Source organism: Artibeus jamaicensis, unplaced genomic scaffold (genome assembly GCF_021234435.1).
Source record: "Artibeus jamaicensis isolate MK-2021 breed Jamaican fruit bat unplaced genomic scaffold, CSHL_Jam_final contig_793, whole genome shotgun sequence".
In the NCBI taxonomy this organism is placed as follows: domain Eukaryota; kingdom Metazoa; phylum Chordata; class Mammalia; order Chiroptera; family Phyllostomidae; genus Artibeus; species Artibeus jamaicensis.
Window position 1 is genome coordinate 4,019,343 of NW_026521975.1, and position 20,608 is coordinate 4,039,950.

Below are 20,608 nucleotides of genomic sequence, written 5' to 3' on the forward strand. Positions count from 1 at the left end.
GGCATAATGTGTGGCCAGAGTTCCAACCCAAGAAGACAATTGTGTGTAGAGAAAAAGCTTCCTGTCTTAAAAGTTATTGTGAGTCATTTCAAACAGCTTAGTAGAAAAACAATTAATTCTAGATAATTTGAGATTACTTCACCTATACTGTCATTTAAGAGAGATAGTGTTCATATTAAGTTTTTAGACGAGAGCTTTGCAATAACAGTCTGGTGAAGTGTGGAAATTTAACTTTCCTAATAAGTGTTCCTTATTTGCTTCTGCTGTTCTATTGCCTCTTCTTGTAATCCAAGGCTCTCTATCCCACACTCTTTTCCACTACACTTTGAAAAGCATTTAAAAACCACTATATCAATGTTAGCCTATTTCCAGACAAATTACTTGCCTTGGCATAGTCTATGTACAAGCTAAAGCACTATGTTAGCTTTTCATTTCTGCAGGTGAGTCAAACTTCCCAAAGTCAACACCCACCTGTCATTAATACTAACTTAACCCTAATTACATACAATGCTAACTTACCTTTAATGACTGTGTACACAGTTTTGTTTTTCTAAGGGAACCAAACCTACTGGTTCAATTGGGTCTGTAGGTGAACAAAGGATGGCAAAACTAATAAGGAGAAGTCTGGGGGGGGGTCATACGGTTTACCTTCTCCAGGACCAGGGAAGTACATCTGCTTGAAAGACAATAATCAAGCATATTTTTAAAAGTCCCTCAACTGACTGTGTTAACAATGTCTTCTTCTACATAGTCTACACACTGGTAATAAAACAAAATGGAAATAAGAAAAGAAACCTAAATAATTATTTTCTTCAGATGATATGATTGTATACCTAGAAAATAAGAGGGAAATAACCAAAAAAAGAGAGAATTAATAAGAGCTTGAAAAGTACCTGGTTATACAATTATTAACATATCTTAAAATCCATAGCTTTCTACATATTACTTATGGATTGTGTATATGCCATAGCCTGACTATTTGCACACCACCTGAATTCATATATTGAAAACCTAAAGCCCAAGGTGATGCTCCAAAGGTGGGGCCTTTGGGAGGTCAGACCTCTCAGGAGTGGAGTGACTACTTTTATATGAGGCCCCAAACAACTCGCTTGTCTCTTCCACCAGTGAAGATATAGCAAAAAGACATCCTCTATGAACCAGCAAGCAGGCCCTCGCCAAACACCAGATCTGCTGGTGCTGTGATCCTGAACTTCCCAGACTCCAGAGCTGTGGGGATAAATTTCTGTTGCTTGTAAACCACCAAGTTTGTCATATTTTGTTATAGCAGCTTGAACAAACCAAGACTATGCAACATAACCAATATATATAATATAGATAACTAATTGACTATATAACAATAACCAAGGACTAAGACAATAAAATATAACCAATATGTATTTTACATATATATAGGTTATACATATACATACATACATATGGGTGTGTGTGTATAACCAATTAAAAGAGGGCCCATTCACAAAAGCTAAAGAGTATAACATACTCAAGAATAACCTTACGTCCCCCATTTCCTACACATGGTAGGGCATGTGAGAGAAGCCTGCAAAGTGACAGACCGCACAAAGCAATGACAGGCACAGAGAAGAGGCCAGAATGCCAATCTACTAATACGCCCCGTTCCTAACCCCACCTATGTGGGCACTCATTCGGCTGCTATCATGCTCCTGCCTGCCAGCAAACAATCAAAGAACCTTTGTCTATATGGGAGATTCGTTCTTTGACTGTGTGAAAGATAAACATGATTATAAGCTAATCTTGAAAAATAAACAGCTATCCATCCTATCCAGCACTCCCAGCCCCAAACAGCCCAGAAAGCTAGGCCTTTCTACCAACAGACAGGTCCTGGCTGCTGCTCCCACTGGCTTCTCACCTCTCCCCTGAGAGATCCATGACCGTCTGCTGCCAGGTTTACATGTGTGTTGTCTGGTCGTTAGATGTACAGCAGTTATCTGGACCTTCAGGAGCCAATGAGCAATTTCCCCTCCTCAAACCCTAACTAACTCCAGAAGCTTTCGGGCCATGGGGTTCACTCTGCTTCAGTTTCACCTAAGTAGTTGCTCTAAGTTCTCAACATTTTGACTTTCCCCAGGAAAGAGCAGTATAATTCTGCTGTCAACATCCTTTATTCATCAGTTTCTATTTGTTCCTAGGGGACATCAGTGAATCCAAGCTGAAATGGAATTTTCCTGGTGGCCCCTTTCCTACACTGAATCATCACTGAAGACACACAACTACCCCCCTACTCCTGGTTTATGTAATGGTCTAGACTGAGTTCCAGATGCCCAAAGAGGCCCTAGGTTGTACCTAGTCCTAATTAGCAACATAAGGGCAACACCACCACCATTCGAAGCACTGGAAAGCAGTATCCAGGGGCAGACCCAGGAAAACACCCAACAGAATTAATTACAGGGTGAGCTGTTGTGGGGAGCACTGGCCATTAGCATGCGAATCCCCCACAACTGCCTGAAGCACCAGGCCCCCCTGCTCTCCTCTTAAGTACCAGCAAATTCTCATCTGGTCTGAAATGCCCTGCACAGGCCGTCTCCCAGCGAGTGCAAAGCTCTTCCCCAGAAATCCACAGGCTCCCTCATCGTCCCCTCCAAGGCTCTGCTCAGCATTCCCTCTCAGGGAGGCCTGCCCTGAGCACCATTTGACACAGCAGTTCCCCACCCTACACTCCTTCACCCTGTCTCCTGTGATTTACTTGTCTCTCTAGACCTATCCCTGCCTGGTATATTAAATACTTCAGTTTATCCATTACACTATAAGTTCCTCAGGCACAGTTTTTGTCTGTTTTGTTCACTATTCTATAATATCCAATGCCTAGAATAACACCTGGCGCACACACACTCAAAAGTATTTGTTAGATGTTAAAAAATAAAGCTGGTCCTAGCTGGGCATCTTGGTTGGTTGGTTGGTTGGTTGGTTGGTTGGTTGGAGCATCATCCTGTGCACCAAACTGTTTCAGACTGGATTCCTGGTCAAGGCACGTACCTAGGTTGTGAGCTTCATCCCTGTTCAGGGCACACACAGAAGACAACTGGTAGATGTTTCTCTCTCATGCTGATATTTCTGTCTCTTTTTTCTCTCTCTCTCCTTCCTCTCATATCCTTGAGTGAGAGTTAAAATAATAATAATAACAAAACTGGATACTAAATAAAGGCAGTAAGACAAATGGTATTCAGTATTTACTACAATAGGGGAAAGAAACTACAGTATAGAACTGAGCTCAACATCAATCCATGTAGAAGCAAACAGGCATCTTAAAGGAAGAATGATGGAATAAGGAGGGGACAAGCAATGCTCAAGCAGAGTCAAAGAAACAGAAAATTGCAAAAGACAGGTCGGGTGGCTAGTCAGTGCCAGTGTGAGTAGGCCATCGGTGTCTGCTAACTGGCACTTGTCCAAGTTAGGCTCCTAGTCTCCCACCAAGACTAGGAGACAGGACCTTTCCTTCCTAATGATTGCATTTTAAAGGAATGCCTGTCAGGTCCTTCAGAAAGACATTCCTGGGTTGTAGGAGACATACACATTTCAAAAGGCAGAGAAAGGATTACAATTCAAAGTTTTTCTAATAAGTGCTTAAGAAAAGAAGAGGGGAGGTCCTATCATCAGGAGTTGGCTATAACAAAGGGTAAATTTTGGCAGCTTTGAGATTTTCCAAACAGGAACTCAAGAGGGATTGGTCATTTTAGGAACAAGGCCGTAGGCTACCAGAAGCCATGCTGGAGTTTTTTCAAGTCTCTTAGTGTCAGGGCAGAGGGGGCTGTTGTAGGCTAAGGTTGAGGTCCAGCCAAGAAGGCTCAGAGGAACCTGACTAAACTCTGATCAAGGAGAGTCTCTGTGGATGGATGGATGGGACATAAGGGTTGGTGGGAAAGGGGTCAAAATGATAAGATCTGAAGACATCCCAATTCAAATGTAAATAGAAATCATTTCAGAGAAAAGAGGAACAGTCCTCCATTCTTCAACAGCTCCCTCAAACATTCCCGTGGTGAACATAATTCGGCTCCTGTTTACTCAATAAAAGCTGCTAATGGGAAGAAGTCCACTGCTCATCCTAGACATTCCCAACCTGCACTTGTTTCCTGTGGGACATTTTCCAGACCTGAGTGTGCTCGCTGTTTAAAATTCATGTTAGAGACAGATACTAAGGAGCTTACAAAAAGACCTCCTATGGAGCTGATGCTCACTGTTCCTGTTAACTTTTTATTAATGAAGCATCTTTGGGTAATTTTCTTCTCCTCTCCCCGTGACAGCCCTCCTCTGACATACGGAACAGCTTTTTCCTCTCTTCCCCATTTCTGGCTCAGCTCTCCGCCTCCAGTTTCCACTCAGATCAAAAAAGTCCTGTGTCTGCAGAGCTGGTTCTCCAGATAACTACCTGATCTCAGTAGCTCCACACAGCCCTAGGCAATGGCAGTCTGCATTTTCTCAGCAGGCCAGGTACAATATGGGCCTGATTTATTTTTGTCTTTCCAGAAGACTACAGACATTAAAATCTTTAAAAAGCAGTTTTATTAGTTAGCATTTGAATGTAGTTTGAAGACAGCCTGCCTGAAGGTTCTAGGAGGCTTATATGTATATAATGAGACATGGGCAGGGTCAAGAGAGTGTCCTCATTTTAAAAGAATCCAAAATTACAAATACAAACTTAGGTGCAATCACATGGACACACAGCTAGTGCCCTCTGTGGGGCTTGGGAGTCATCTGGGTGAGGAGCCTTGAAGCTTAAGATTCATTAGCTTTCCAGTCAAATTCGCCTCTGCTGGGAGATAGAAAAGACTAGAGAGGTTTACACAGCAGCACTAAAATCTGCAGAAACCCGCTAAGCATAACAGTCTTACATTACATCAATCCTCCAGATACTATTCTTATCTCTCTTTCACAAACCTCCATCCCTGCTGTTTCCTTTAATTGGACCACAGCAATTCATTATAAAGTGCGTAGGCTGGGCTATGGTTGTGCCCCCCTCCGCTATCTGAGCTTTCAGGGTCTAATACTGTGTCAATTATGTAATAGCCAAAGCAGAGCGTTTAATGGAGTACAAAAAGCATTGTTGTGAGTTCTTACATAAGCCTTCATAAACCATCCATAAGACCAACTCCCAGACTGGGGTACGTGGAATTATATAAGGTACGTGGAAAACACTGGTGCAACAGCCAGGTTTATTTCCCACCTCAAAAACAATCGAAATGTTTTGCTCTTAATAAGACTTAGCTTATCTTTTCATGTAAACATAAAGGAATCTCTTGACACTGCTACTCAACTTCCCTGTCACCTCTGCACAACAAAATGTCCCACTTAGGATTCCCCTCCGTATTCTACATGAAATTACAGGTCCCTGATAAACAGCAACTATTCTTTTCAAGTTTAAAGGAATCAAGAAAAACACTTGGACAAAATACAAAAGTGAACATGCTATAATTCTTTAGCATATCTCCTTGCCAATACCAGTTTTCCCTCCCTGTATTTCTAACCACTAATTTTTTTGCTTATCTAAAACCACCATAACCACACCTGGGGCTACAAAGTGACACATTTTAAAACACAGTGCTATCCCATGGGTCTCACCCCTGGCTGCACAGTAGAATCCCCAACAAAGCTTTCAACACTACAAACACCATAGCATCACCCAAAAGCAATCAGAACAAAACAGTGGGGTGGGACACAAAAAGAGGTGCCTAGATATTAGTATATCTGATGCTTTCTACTCTTCCTTCTTACCTGGAAAACAACAATAACCATAATTATGAGAAAAGGGATCTTTTGTGGGGGAAGATCTTTAATACTGGCAGTTCATAATTAGTAAGTTTCCATCAGATATAAAAATAAAATCACTCCATAATTTGAAAGCCATAAAGGATATCTGTGGGGTCCTTTTTATTACTATTATAATCAAAGAATTTTCACCAACTTTCTTAATAGCCTTTACAAAACCTATTTTATTGCTGAATGTTATATAATGCCACCTAATTAGTTCAAAGCAAGGGCCCTATGTTATCTTAAAGGGTATCTCAGGCTTAAGACCCTGCTTATCCTCAAGTAAAGTTTTGGTTTAGAGCAGAAATGAGGGTTCTCACTTATCTGCAACCTCTCAAATGTCTGATGATCATATCTATAACTTTACCAATCAGTGAATAATTTTTTAAAGTCCTTGCATAACAGAGAGTACAAGGCGCCTTTGGTATTCTGCCAAGAGCACTTCTTTCCGTGTTTGTATTTAAAATAGACTGGTAGTAACATCACTTGTGCTCCTGAAATTCCTTCTGTGCACAGCCTCCGAATGGAAAAAAAAAAAAAATGGATGAAGCAACCCGCTTTGCTGCTTTACCGTTAAAAGCTCAAAGGATGTAACACATTCGGACTAAATTAAACCGAAGATACCGAACAATTTATCCAAAGCTGGGGGCAGGCAGTGACTCGGTATAACGAACCTACCCATGCTTTCCAAGACGGAGGATGTTTAACCTGACAGCACGCAAGGTGCCACATGAGCTGCAAACCCCAGCCCGGCCGGAGAAGGGCCAGAATAAGTACCACGGTGACCGCAAAGCCAAATACACGCCGCGCTGCCAGACTCGGCTGCCATCGCTCCCCAACTCCGGCACCTGTCTTCCCTCAGATTCTAGGAGGCTGGACCAGAGCCCAGCCCGGCCCTGTCGGACTGTGCAGAGGAAGGATGCGCTCACCTGGGTGGAGAAGAGCCACGAAAAATGTCCAAGAAGCCACCACTGCCTCAATGAGATTCTCACCCCGGACCGGGCTCCGAGGTGCTCCCTCCACCGCCTCCTCGTCCAGCTCGAGTCTCCTATTTAACGACGGGTCTGGACTCCACTGACCAGACGAGACGTCCGCAGAGGGGGCGATAAAGTTGCCAAGAGAAGTGAGCAGAGGTGGCGCAGGTGCAAGCGCGAGGGACGCCCCCGCACGTAGGGCTGCCGCGCCACAGCCAGCCCCGCTCCCGCCCGCCCCGCGCCCGCACTCCACGCCCCCACTCCCGGCTCTGGCCCCGCCCAGGCCGCCACCCGGCTCCAGCGCCGAGGCGGCGGGGGGACGCGCGCGGGGGTGCGGGCTGGGACGCCTGGGCGCTGCCCGCCCGCCGCCGCTGCACGGCCCTTTCGCCGCCTTTCCGGACAAAGCGCAGACGCGGGGCTGCGCCGAAGCCGGATCACGGAGCGCGCTACGCAGCCGGAGCAGCCCGTGAGGTGCGGCCCGCGGTGACAGCCTCCGGGAGGCGAGCGGGTCCCCGCGGGACAGCGGCGCGGGTGGCAGTGGTGCTCGCCCCTCGCGGCAGCCGGGAGACCCACACCCGTGGGCCCTGGCGCCTCCTCCCGGCCCCGCGGCCCGCCGCCGGGGTCCGCGGCGCCCTCTGCGGTCCACCGGGCCGCGGTGCGCGCCGGCCGCTCCAGCTCAGCTCGGGGTGGGCCCCTGAGCGCCACGCGGCGCTGGCCCGGCTGCGCCACGGCAGTTCCCCACCGTCCCCACAGCCCCAGGGGAAGGAAGGGGGAAGGCAGAGGAGGCAGAAGCTAGTGTATCTGCTGTTTTCCTCTTAAGGCAGAAGAGGGAGCAGCTGCGAATTAGGAGCAGCAGGATCATCCGCGGGAAGAATTTGGAGGGCGGGAAGATTCCGGATTCACATGGAGCCCTGAATTGGTATCTGGAAATGCTTGTGGAAAAGGCGGGTATTTCTTCCTAGAATCAGGTTCATGTCTGTGTTCATTAAAGCACCAAGTGTGCCTGACACTGTTCGAGGGGTTCTGGAGAACCTGGACTGCTCTGATTAATAAATACACTAATGACTTCTCAAGGACCCTTTCAGCTCCTCTAAGCAGTACTCCTAGGAGGTATGACGAAGCAAGCGGGTTCAGAGGGCTTCTGCTGCCTCTCTAGTTCCTGGGCAATGAAATAAACGTATGTCATTATAAAAATGATAGGGGGCAGAGGGCTGGGATCGGGGGCAGCTGGTCCTTTGCACTGCTAGGTGCTGTTGCTGTTAAGCGGAGGATGTCTTTTTCCAAACTACCGTGTTAAGCAATATTTTATACGAGTTTATGTTTTTTAACAAGCTGGAGTACTTGGTGAAGGGAAGTCATGAAACAGCACCTTTTTTTCCCCAACTACTGTCTTTTAAAATTATTCTATCAGATCTCCCTCTCCACTGGAGAAATCTAGGGCAGATTTCATAGCTTTTCCTGTCACTTTTGGGTGTTAATCAACAGTCTGATTCTCTGGTATTAAAAAGTCCAGTCCAATCCCAATCAAAATGTCAGTCCCATTCGGATTAAGTCTCCCCTACCCAGCTCCCACCCAGCCTGACCCGAGCTCAGCCTGCACAGGGAGTAAAAATGTCTGCTTTTTCTGACTTGTTCTATATTCTCCCAGCTAGCTCTGTGCAGTCAGGGTGGCAGTGTGGGAAACGTCCCTGTGCCAGGCACTGGTCCTTACTTGGAGGTCAGCTTCTTCTCTGGTGGCCCACCTCACAGAGACCCTCTGCAGAGTCCCCGTGCCCTGGCAGGCAGACCCTGCTACCTTTCACCCTGACCATGCAGGTCACTGTCACAGCAGTACACCCTCTTTGTTTTCTGGTCACAGCAGCTCTGTCCAGCTTCTCTCCTTGAAGGTTCTCATGTATGTCCCAACCCCAGGCAATACACACTAAACTCCCCACGTTCTCCAGAAGCACCCCTTTCTTTGCACGATGTTGCTGAGTACTCCCTCCTGTTCCTCACAGCACCTTTTTTTTTTAATTTTTTTTATTGATTAAGCTGTTGCAGTTGTTCTATTCCCCCCTTCATTCCCCTCCACCCTACCCCCCCATCCCCACCGTTATCCCCTCTTTAGTTTATGACCATGTGTCTCAATTCCTTTAGATTCTATATTTCCCATACTATTCTTGCCCCCCATCTATTTTCTACCTACTGTCTATGCTACTTATTTTCTGTACCTTCTCCCCCCTTCTCCTCCTCCCACTCCCCTGTTGCTAACCCTCCTTGAGATCTTCATTTCTATGTTTCCACTCCTGATCTAGCTGTCCTTTTAGTTTGCCTTTGTTTTAGGTGTAGTTCTTAATAACTGTGAGTTTGTTGTCCTTTCACTGTTCCTGTCTCTTTAACTTCTTTTTCTTCGATAAGTCCCTTTAACATTTCATATAATAAGGGCTTGGTGATGATGAACTCCTTGAATTTGATCTTATCTGAGAAGCACTTTATCTGTCCTTCCATTCTAAATGAAAGTTTTGCTGGGTAGAGCAATGTTGGATGTAGGTCTTTGGATTTCATGACTTGGAATACCTCTTTCCAGCCCCTTCTTGCCTGTAAGGTCTCTTCTGAGAAATCTGCTGACAGTCTGATGGGGACTCCTTTGTAGGTGACTGTCCCCTTAGCTCTTGCTGCTTCTAGGATTCTCTCCTTCATTTTAATCTTGGCTAATGTAATGATGATGTGCCTTGGTGTGTTCCTTCTTGGGTCCAACTTCTTCGGGACTCTCTGAGCTTCCTGGATTTCCTGGAAGTCTATTTCCTTTGCCAGATTGGGGAAATTCTCCTTTATTATTTGTTCAAATAAGTTTTCCACTGGCTGTGCCTTTCCCCCTTCTGGTACCCCTATAATTCGGATGTTGGAGCATTTAAAGATGTCCTGGAGGTTCCTAAGACTCTCCTCATTTCTTTGAATTCTTGCTTCTTGACTCTTTTCTGTTTGGCCATTATTTGCTTTCTTCTGGTCCACTCCATTGATTTGAGTCCCAGTTTCCTTTTCATTGCTATTGGTGTCCTGTGCAATTCCATTCATTTCAATTAGTTTCGCCTTCATATATTTGTCTAATTTGTGGCTATAATCAACCAGTTCTGTGAGGATCCTGATGACCAGTGTTTTAAACTGTGCATCTGAGAGTTTTGCTATTTCTTCATCGCTTAGATTTATAGGCTCTGGGGCTTTGAGATCTTCTTGAGCCATTTTTGGTCTGTTCTGGCCCTTTAAGTGTGAGGAGTGGAGGCTTGGACTCCCAGGTCGCTGGGTTGTGACGCTGTATGTGGGGGCGTGGTCAGAGCGGGGGGGGGGGGGGGGAATGGCGACCCCCTCTGCTGTTTCTCACAGCTGGGTGAGGATTAGCCGTCTTAGGTGATTCACCTGGGCTGGGCCACATAGAGTCGCTGGGTTATGACGCTGTACGTGGAGGTGGGGTCAGAGCAGGGAAATGGCGGCGCCCTCCACTGCCACTTGCCGGGGACCCACCGGGCCCTGGTCCAACCGCCCACTCCCTCGCCTGTCCGCCCACGCACAAATGTGCAACCACAGTCAACACGCAGCACCACTCCCCCGCTGTCTCCCCCGCGGTCGCTGGCCTGGTGGCTCGCTTGGTTGCTCACTAGGTCCAACCCTGCCCCTGGATTCCGCAAGTCTGGATTCCGCGCCTGAGTCCAGCTGACCAAGACATGTGCAACCCCGCTTCACCAGCCGCTGGTTTCGCCCCTTACCAGTCAGGCTGAAGAATTTGTTGTTAACAGACTTCCGAAAAGTTCAATTTTTCCGTGTTCTGAATGTGTTTTCTATTGCTAATATTTAGTTGTCTCTAAACTTGGTTGTGTGAGAAGGCCCGGCATATCCACCTATGCCTCCATCCTCACAGCACCTTTTAATTCTCACCACCAACCTTCTTCTTGATCCCTCTACACTTTCCTTAATTCTGGGTGAAAAGCAGTAGGACATTTACAAAGCAAACGGTGCAAAGATGGCCCAACACTTCTGTTTAATATGCAGAGACACATGTCTCTGTGGCAGCCCCTGAGGCATAGCACTCAACTCTTGAAAACAGAAATGACGGTCTCCAGCTGTCATACCTTTGGATCTACCATGGTGCTCACACCAAGGTCACATGCCCCCCTCAGCTGTTCCCAGCCCGTGGCTAAGCATGGTTGGAGTACCAGAGTTGGGCCATTTCTGCCTGACCCCTCTGATGGGCAGCATTTGTTCCAGAACTCCCCCCTCACCCTGCCGAGGCTCTCTTAGCACTGGCCTGCAGTCTGAGGCTCTTCCTACCCCACCTTCCTCCCCTTCCATCTCCCCTCACAGGTGTCAGCACAGCCCGGCAGCCAGAAGGCTCCCCTCACCCACATGCCAACCTCCTCCCTCCTGTACTACCCTACATACCGGCTTCTTACACAACTGTCCTTTCATTTACACAACTGTCCTTACACAACTGTCCTGTCCTTCCTACCCCCAGGTCAGGAAGGGTAAGGGCTCTCTTGGGCGTAATCCCATTTGTGAGGGCTCTACCCTCAGGACCTAATCATCTCCTGAAGGCCCCAGCTCCTGATACCTACCACCACATTGGGGGTTGGGTTTCAACACCTGAACTGGGGGGACACAAACAATTAGACCATCTGGTTTACCACATAGCAGGAAGTTATGAGGGGTCAATGCCTACGGGAAGAGAAGGAGAGCAAGATTGGATGGAAGGAGGGCTGTGATTCAAGCCCAACAAAGCCCCAGCCAGCCCGGGTTGCTTGAGAGCACAGAGTGGTGTTCTGGGGCCTGCAGTACCAGCTTGGAAGTGCCAGTTGTTCAATTTTCAGGCATTTTGTGAGCCAGTTTTAAGTATAGTCATAAGTGAAGATTATATAAACTTATACTTTTACATGTATTATAATAAAAACAAAGTTAACAAAGCATGTCCATTACTTTGCTACATTAATATCTGCTCTTGAGTTTTATTTATAACTAGCATAAATAAACGCTGTCTGGTGGCAATACTCTAGGATGGGGCAAAAGCAGGTTTATATGGAAGATAATACAATAATTAATGAATAACAATATAAGAATAAACTGTGTTTTGCATACTCACCACCGTAAACCTACTTTTGCCCCACCCTGTATAATAATGTCCTGTTGGGAATCTCTCTCCAACTCCACACTCACGGTATCACTTTGAAGCCTTTGATGTCATCCACTGGGAGTGTATTTACACCACAGAAATCGGCAAACACTACAAGTCAGTAGCTTTCCCCCCACCAAGGAACCAGGCGTTGAACATTTACAAACACACCTCTGCATATATGACATGCTCAGAGCTGTTCCAAGGTGGGCGAAATGGCTAGAGCATTATGTCCTCACCCACACCAGGCACTGGATGTGAACTGGGGAAGGTAGACTCTCGGGGGAGGGGGCTTTCTACAGGTGAGGCTCACAGTACTCTCCCAGCTGAGGCAACAAGTCCCTCCTTGGAGGGGAGTCTGGACCACCTGTCTCTGGAGCCTCCACAACTGGTATAAAGTCAGGTATAGTATCTTCCTTATCCATTTACTGGTTGATTCATTGATTGAAGAAAGAGAGAGGAAGGGAGAGGGAAGCAGAGGAGGAGAGGGAGAGAGAAACATCAATTTGTTGTTCTACTTATATATGCATTCATGGGTTGATTATTATATGGGCCCTGACTGGGGATCGAACCTTGGCATATCAGGACGGCACTGTAACCAACTGAACTACCTGGCCAGGGCTATAGTATTTTCTTATTAATTAATTCTAAATACTTGCTACTTCTGTAGTTACATTCATATTGTTCCTAATGATGTTTAGGTATGCCATTTTTTAATTAATATTTTTTTCTTAAGTCATTCTTCCTAAGGTTTGCCTCTATTTTGTCTTTTTTTAATCTTTTGATGTTGTTGAGCCTACTGTACTTTATTTACAATTTTACTAATTCCTGCTCTAATTATTATTATTTCCTCTCTTCTGTGTTGCTTGGGTTTATTCTATTGCACTGTTTCAAACTTCTCAAGAATCACCCAAGTGATTCTCAAGTTGAAAGCTTAGCTCATTAATTTCCCATCTTTCTTTTTTCAAATAAATTTCCCATACATTTTTATGTGGTGCTTTCAATATCATTGAATTATACATTTCCTTTACAATTACTTTTTGACCCATGAGTTATTTACAATTGTGTTTTTAACTTCTAAATGCATGAGCTTTTGGAGATACGTTTTTACTCTCCATTTCTAATTTACTGGCAGTGTGGCAAGAAAGCGTGGCCTGTCTGACTCAGACGTTGAAGTTGGTACAGACGCTCGGTGGCCTCTTTCTTCACAGAGGCCCCAGTGTTCCTGAGGGGACTCTACTGGTGTGGCTTCTCATTTGTAAGCATTGGGTTCTATGTGTGTTTATTAGATCAAGAGTTTTAATTTTCTGGTCCAAATATTATATATCTTTTCTAATATGTGTCTCCCTGAGCTACCAATTACTGAGAGAGGAGTGTTAAAATCCCCCAGAGCAATGTTGGATCTGTCTATTTCCCTGTGCATCCAGTCTGCTGCTGCTTATAGGACGCCTGCCCAGAAAAAGTCCAGCCATTGTTAAATAACAAGAATGGTTTGTGAGACAGGGATGTAACCTGACAGCCAAGGAGAGTGGACTGGAATGCGCATGTGCGAACAATGACAAGTTTGCTGTACCAGTCAGTGAGGGCGGGAGATGCCATTGAGTGAGCATGTGTACTGTGTGGCCATTGCATTAAAAATGACTGAGTAGAGCAACAAATCTGCCTCAGATTTTATGTTAAGCTTGAACATTCCTCCATGGGAACTATTTGGATGATTCAGAAGGCTGCAGCTATGGCCAACAGGTGATCGGCAGGTTCATCACAATGCACCTGCTCACACACACGTCTCACGCAGAGTTTTTTGGTGAAACTTCAAATCACCCAAGTGACTCAGCCCCCCTACAGCCCAGATTTGGTGCCCTCTGACTTCTAGCTTTTCCCAAAACTAAAATAACCTTTGAAAGGGAAAAGATTTCAGACCATTGACAAGACTCCAAAAAATACAATGAGGCCACTGACAGCAATTGGGAAAACTGAGTGAGGTCCCAAGGTGCCTAACTAGATATTTTGTGGCCATCATTTGTAATATATATGAATACTTGATTTTTTAAATAGCTCATAGAGTTAGATGATGTTCCAGAGGACTTAGGCTCTGTCTTTCTACATTTTATAAACTTCATCTGAGTATGTCTGTTTGTATCACTCATCTTTCTAATGCTTTTCATTAGTTCCAATCCATTACTGAGTTCCCTTTGTGGCTGTGGCCAGCAGAAATCTCCATGAAGTCTTGCTACAGGTGGGTTACTGGAATAAGCTGCAGTCTCTCCTGTTACACCTGTTTCCTAGAAAGTTGTTGAACAGCAATATCTTCTTCCTTTACTTACCATTCCAGATGTTCTTTACCTCTGCTGGGACTTTGACCAAGCCAGATTGCTTGCAGCATAAGGTAACCCTGATCTTTCTCCCCAAGTGGCCTGACCCTGAGTTGCCTTGTCTTTGTTGCACCATAACTGCTACAACTGCCTGTTTGTTGTTATTGCTGGGCTTTGAAGCTCCCCAAGATGCCCAGTGAACCCCCTGCATTCCAGGCAGATGCTTTGTTGCCCCATGGTGCAACAATAAGTCTAGATCCTTGTAATAACCAGGATCAATACCTTCTATTACAAAAGTGACTCCTTTCCTTCCCTGCTGGTCTAGCATCACGAGGAAGCTCAACGTGACCAGACTATAGTGGTAGCTTCAAGTTGAACGGAACAATTACAGTAAATCAAGGCCTTCAATCCAGCAGAGTTCAAGGGTTTCCAGGAAGCACAAATGTTGAATGGGTCACTGGGAGTGTTGGTAAGAGAGTCCGCTCCACTTTCTGCCATGTGGTTCCTGGACCAGTGTTCTCCAGCCATTGATCACACTGGCACCACTGAAAAACTACCAAATAAATGTGTGTGCACACACATGTGTGCCAACTTTCTGCTCAGGCTGAGCAAAAGCAGACTTTGAATACCAGCCTGCTGGCATTGGAGGGATGATGTGGACAGATTTTGAGGAGTACAGCATAATATTATGAGGTAGTTACTTGCCTTAGGTAACATTTTTACAATCAAGGCAGCAAAGTCTTGGTCCTCTAGCAAGACGGAGGGGGCCGCCTCTACCAGTCCAGATGGTTCAAGGAAGTCTGGGGCTCAAAATGCTTAATCTCGTTAATCCAATCATTTCTATCCTGGCTCTCGAGAACCTATTTGGTTTGTATCAGGGCCCTGACTTTGGCTTGGGAAATAAATCAAGGCTGTGCCTTCAGTCTCCCATGTAGCTCTTCCACAGTCCATATAATTTTGTTTGTCCCAAACTATTAAGTGCTAACTAAAACTTACCAGCTATCTCAATGCATGTGAGAAGCCTAGGGATTTGGATGCTGCTGCAGTTCAGGAGTATCATTCTCTGCTTCTGCCAGCAATGAAGTCCTCACTGGTCAGACTAAAAAGTGATTGGCCAACATCCTACCCTGAGAATGTACTCACTTCTAGAACTGTCTCAGCACGAAGCCCCTGGAAGCAAAGCCTGGGAGGAAAAAAAAAAAACAAACAAATTTTAAAAACCTTGTGTTCAAGTAGATTGTTGGGTGAGTGACCTCAAGAAGCAGTTATACAGAGGGGAGTTGTAGAATGTGAGAGGAGGAAAAATTAAGAATTGATGCATCACTGAGTTGGTACTGCTAAGAGTGAATGCTGTTCGTTCGTCTATGGAACTCAGCTCAGAAATGTCCTCCTGGGAGGCAAAAGGGAGAGTTCCTTTATTCACTGGCTTCCCCTTCCTATTGGTCACAGGTAGTCCCATGACATTAACTCACCTAGTTTTCCAGAGTGTGCATGTGTGAGACATGAGAGGTTCCTAATGGTACCACAGGCCATGGTGTCAGCTGCTTCCTCAGGGAGGAAAACTAGATACGCAGGGCAGGGTCCTGGAGAGGTGCTGTCTGCTGAGCCTAAGGGGAAGCTGGTGCGAGATTTGCCTCAGCAGCAGCTGGAGCACCGAGTGAGACCAGGCGGTAATTGCAGAGGTCCACAGCTGTGTCCAGTACTTGTACTTTAAAGTATACTCGTAATTGTGTATTTTACAGAAGTTCCAAGCATTTGAACTGAGAGTTATTTCTATCCTAGAATACCCAGTCCCCCCATATATCTGGAAGAAGAATTGCACTGGTGTGTGCCAGCCGAGGAAGTGGACAGAAGAAGTCTCCGATGTGACGGGAAAAGCTGGGGATGTGTCCCAAATCAGATGTTTCCAGCCTCACATTCGCTGAATAGCCTAAGCAGGTAACTTACGGGCCATGAGCCCCATTTCATGCATTGCCTACCTTACTTATAGGACAGAAATCAAAAAGATAATGGATATAAAATGATTTTATAAGCTACAAAATGCCATGCTGGTATAATTCATGATGATCGTGAACATTAAGGCTTATGCCTGAAGGCCTGGCTGCTCTCTGCACCCCATCCCCAAAACCAAAGTTATGAGTCCTGGGGTTTAGGTAAGAAAAAAATTAAAAGAAATGCTTGAGAGAAAGAGAGAGAAAAGAATAAAGCAGCTGTGATGGTATTCTTTAAATGGAAGCAGATACGTCTCAGTGGTATGCTTTGTTACATAAAATATAATCAGGGGCAAGGATGGGGAAAAACTGGAACCCTCCCACCCCGTTGGTAGGAATGTAAAATAAGGGAGCTGCCATCTAAGACAGTGTAACAAGCAGCTCCTCAGAAAACAAATCTGTCTGGCTAGGCTTCTTGTCCTTGTCCTGTGCAAGGCTTGAGTGGAGCGTGCAGACAGTTCCCCACCCAGCATCAGGGAGCCACACCTCCCCATTCGGAACACGCCCCCTGGCTCCTAGGCTGCGGACCACACAAAGCCTGAGGACGTGCTTTCTGTAGGTACTGGTCCCACTCTAGAGGCTCTGGGCCTCCCAAATGCTGCTTCCACTGCCGCCCTGCGCGCACCAGCCTGGCAGCCGCGAGAGTGGATGGAGCACCTTTCAGCAGAGCAGGGAAAGCGGAGCTGGAAGAGACCTAGAGGCAGACTTCTCAGTCCTGGGGCCATGTGGCCTGGGGCTGGAACTTCACTGTCCGTCCATCTTTCTCTCGAGTAGCAGGGGTCACTGACCACCGCTGCTGTTAATAGATACTATCGACACTAGCTCCACCCACCCCAGCCTGTGTAGATTACACGGTGGGCTGTGCTTTTGGAACCTGCCTGGGATTTACCCTGGGATTTAGTGTCCGAGAGTTTAAAGGCCTTTTTCCCCTCTAAAATTTGGTTACAGTTCAGAATACTATAGTTAATGTCCTAAACGATCCTGGTGCAAACTGGGTAGGCTGAGTTTTTCCTCGACTTTTGTATTTTCCCTGAAAGTCCACTTTTTCCCTCCAGTCTGAGGCTGCTCAAATGGTATAAATAGTGCAAAAATCATAATTTCTGTCCCTAGACCTAAGACAGCTTCCCCAGGTAATTCTGTTTGGCACGGCTGCAGTCCCGTTACCACTTTTTGAGTTTCTAATGCGTTATGAGTCTTTTGAGAATGTGACATTAATTTAGGGCTATAATTAAAATGTATATATCGGAAGGCAGGTTCTTTGCTTCCCTTTGCTTGTTTTATATGCTTATGATGAAATAAACTTCAGTTCTTATGGCAAAGCCAATTGAAAAATGTAAACATCAATTTTAACATAATCTATAGCATATTAAACAGCCCTTCTCAGGATATCTGTTATATTCAGACCAGTTTTCCTAACGTCTCAAATTCCCTAATTGTTACTTTATGCTATAGTGTCTGAAACCTAATCACGAAAGATTTTGCAAGGAGTTTTTTTCAGAGAATGAGAGTCCCCCAGGATCTGCAGCTAAAAAGGCTGCACCAGTTTACGCTCCTATCATTCACACACAAGAAAAGCTCTTTCTTCTTTCTCTTAGTTTTTAAATGCTTTGCATATTTGATGCACAGAAACAATATCCAATTTCTCTCCTTCTTTATCATATTTTTACAGGTAACACTGAAAACACGAAAGTATGTTTGTAACCCATGTGTTATTAAGTAAAATAAAAGACCTAAACCCATAACCCAGCTGGTAAAGTGTGTCCAATGATTAGCCACTCCTCTGCCCTGCCCCCGCCCTCCTCAAGCCGCTCCCACGGCAACCTGGTTCCTGAGTTGTACGTCAGTCATTCTCCTGTCTTTTTTGTAAAATGATGCTATCACATATGTAACAATACTGTGTTAGTGTGTTTGGGTTTTAGCTTTATAACAATAATATGTAACAGAGTTCCACAACTTGCTTTTCACTCAACATTACGTTTCTAAGATTCATCTACACTAGGCACATAACTGAAGTTCATCTGTTTTTATTGCTCTATAATATTCCATCCTTTTCCTGTTGGATTGTTTTCAGCTTTTGTTATTATGAATCTATGTGAACATCTCATAAAAATCACTTTGTGTATCAAAAAGCATTCACGATAAGCGACAAACACTTTTCCAATGCACCAGTGGAAACATTAGCTGTATCACTGCACATCTCCTGCAGCAATACACAAGGTGTCCCATTCAGCCTCATCTCTCCAGTGCTCCATAGGGTCAGACTTTTCATTGTTGGAAAGCTGGTGGCTATAAAGTAATATATAATTGTGGTCCCACTTAGTATTTCCCAGATTACTAATGAAACGAAGCATCTCTTCCACTGTCTGCAAAATACCACTTCACATCTTTTGCCCATTTTCAATTGCATTTAGTCATCTCTCATAGATTTGTAGAAGCTTGTTCCATATTCTGAGTACTAAGCATTTGTTGATTATGTATATTACAAATATAGTCTCTCAATGAAGGTTTCAATTTTCTTGCTTTATGGTAATTTTTGAAGAAGTCTTAAATTTAAAGTAGTCAAATCGATCAACTTTTTCTTTCATGAATTTCTGTGTCTTGTTCAAGAAATTCCAAGGTTAGCTCTGGCTGGTGTGGCTTAGTTGGTTGGGCATCATCCTGCAAAGCAAAAGGTCGCTGGTTCGATTCCCAGTCAAAGCACATGCCTGATTTGCGGATTTGGTCCCCTGTTGGTACTCATGCAAGAGGCAACTGATCAATGTTTGTCTCTCACATAGATGCTTCTCTCCCTCTCTTTCTGCCTCCCTCCCTATATCTCTAAAAATAAATAAAGTCTTTTTAGAAAAGGGAAATTCCAAGGTCAGAAAGATATTCTCTTATATTTGGTTCTAAAAGTATTAAAGTTCTGCCTTTTACATTTTACATACTTGATCAACTGGAATTGATTTTTGTGTTTTGTAGGAAATGGGAATCCTATTTCAATTTTATTCATGTGAATATTCAGCTGTTCCAGAACCATATATTAAATATTTCCTTCTTCACCCAATTATCTGCAATGCCACTTCTGTCATATATCAAAATTTCCTAAGGATGTGGGCTTCTTTCTGAATGTTTTTGTTCTACTAGTCAATTTGTCTTACCCTGTAGTAAACCGCTCTGCCTAGTTTTAGGAATTGTATCTCTACCCCTTGTGGCTAAGGGTGAGAGACAACCTTTGGAATGCCAGCCACAGGAGACAAAGCCTGTCTCTGGTAGCAAACGCTGCCTCAGTTCCTCTCCCTGCCCCCAGAGCTTGGTCAGAAGTCAATGACGGGTAAGACCCCTCACAGTGGGGGGCAACCTAAGCCAGACTCTATCACTTGAGAGGCCTTCATGGAAGGATTCGGGGCGGTGGGGGCAGGGGGGGGTGTGTGCTGCAACAAACAGCAATGGACTCTCACCCCACAGCTTTAACAAAGCCCGAGTCTCCATGTCCTCTGGGGAAGCGCTAACCTGGTTCTAATCCCCTTAAGCCTGAATACCTGATGGGGAGGGGTGCAGCTCCTTGCCTTGCTAGAGCGCGTCCTGGCACCACAAAGACTTGCTGATAAACCTGTGAAATCTGTTCTGCTAAGAGTGCTTTCATCCATATGATAAAAGTTCAAGAGGAAATGAGTATGTCTCCCAAAGTTTCTGCAACTCTCTTCCTGACAGACACTGACTCATAGTAAGCCCTCAGATATCTTTGTTATCTACTGTTTGATCCTTGCCGCCCTGTATGCCTGTGTATTACAACCCAATAAAAGGCTATGGAGAAAGGCACTGCTGGCCTTTTTCTCCCCTGAGAAACTGGCCACAGCCACTCCTCCTTCCTCCCCAAGCAGATCTCATCTTCTCTCGGCCCTATTCTTACTCATTCATGCGCGTCCGTGGCTCCGGGGGGCACTCTCGGAGAGGTCGCCCCCACATGACCCTGTGCCAATATCCCGTGCATAAAAACACATTCATGATAGGTCATTATATCAGGCAGAGCAAGTCCATCTGCCTTATGTTTTTTTTGACAGTTTTTTACCTTTTTCTCTTCCATGTACATTTTAAAAACAACCTGCCAATTTCAATAAAAATTTTTTTTGGTTTTTATTTGGAATTTGCAGAGAATAAACAACTTGATTGAGTCGACATTGAGTAGCGCTCTCAGAAAACATGAGTATCATTCCATTTTCTTGGGTGTTTTTTTAATGTCTTCCAATAACCTGATGATATTCTGTATGTAGATCTCGAACATCTTTCATCAGAGTTATTCCATGTGGCAGGTTCCTGATTATCTGTAAAAATTCCATCCTCCTCTTCCTGGGCACACAGCTCCCGGGAGTGATGGTGCGGCATCTCAGCAGCTCCCAATTAAACATGCTTTCCCTGGACTTTTCCTCACGC

General features: G+C 45.1%; 1 long non-coding RNA gene across 1 annotated transcript; it reads left to right on the top strand.

Moving 5' to 3' along the window:
• The first annotated feature begins 13,033 nt into the window (after positions 1 to 13,033).
• LOC119064967 (uncharacterized) lies at positions 13,034 to 16,130 on the top strand. Its single transcript, XR_005085519.2, has 4 exons — positions 13,034 to 13,150; positions 14,061 to 14,128; positions 14,225 to 14,278; positions 15,987 to 16,130. It is a non-coding gene; the product is annotated as an uncharacterized LOC119064967 (long non-coding RNA).
• Positions 16,131 to 20,608: the final 4,478 nt, after the last annotated feature.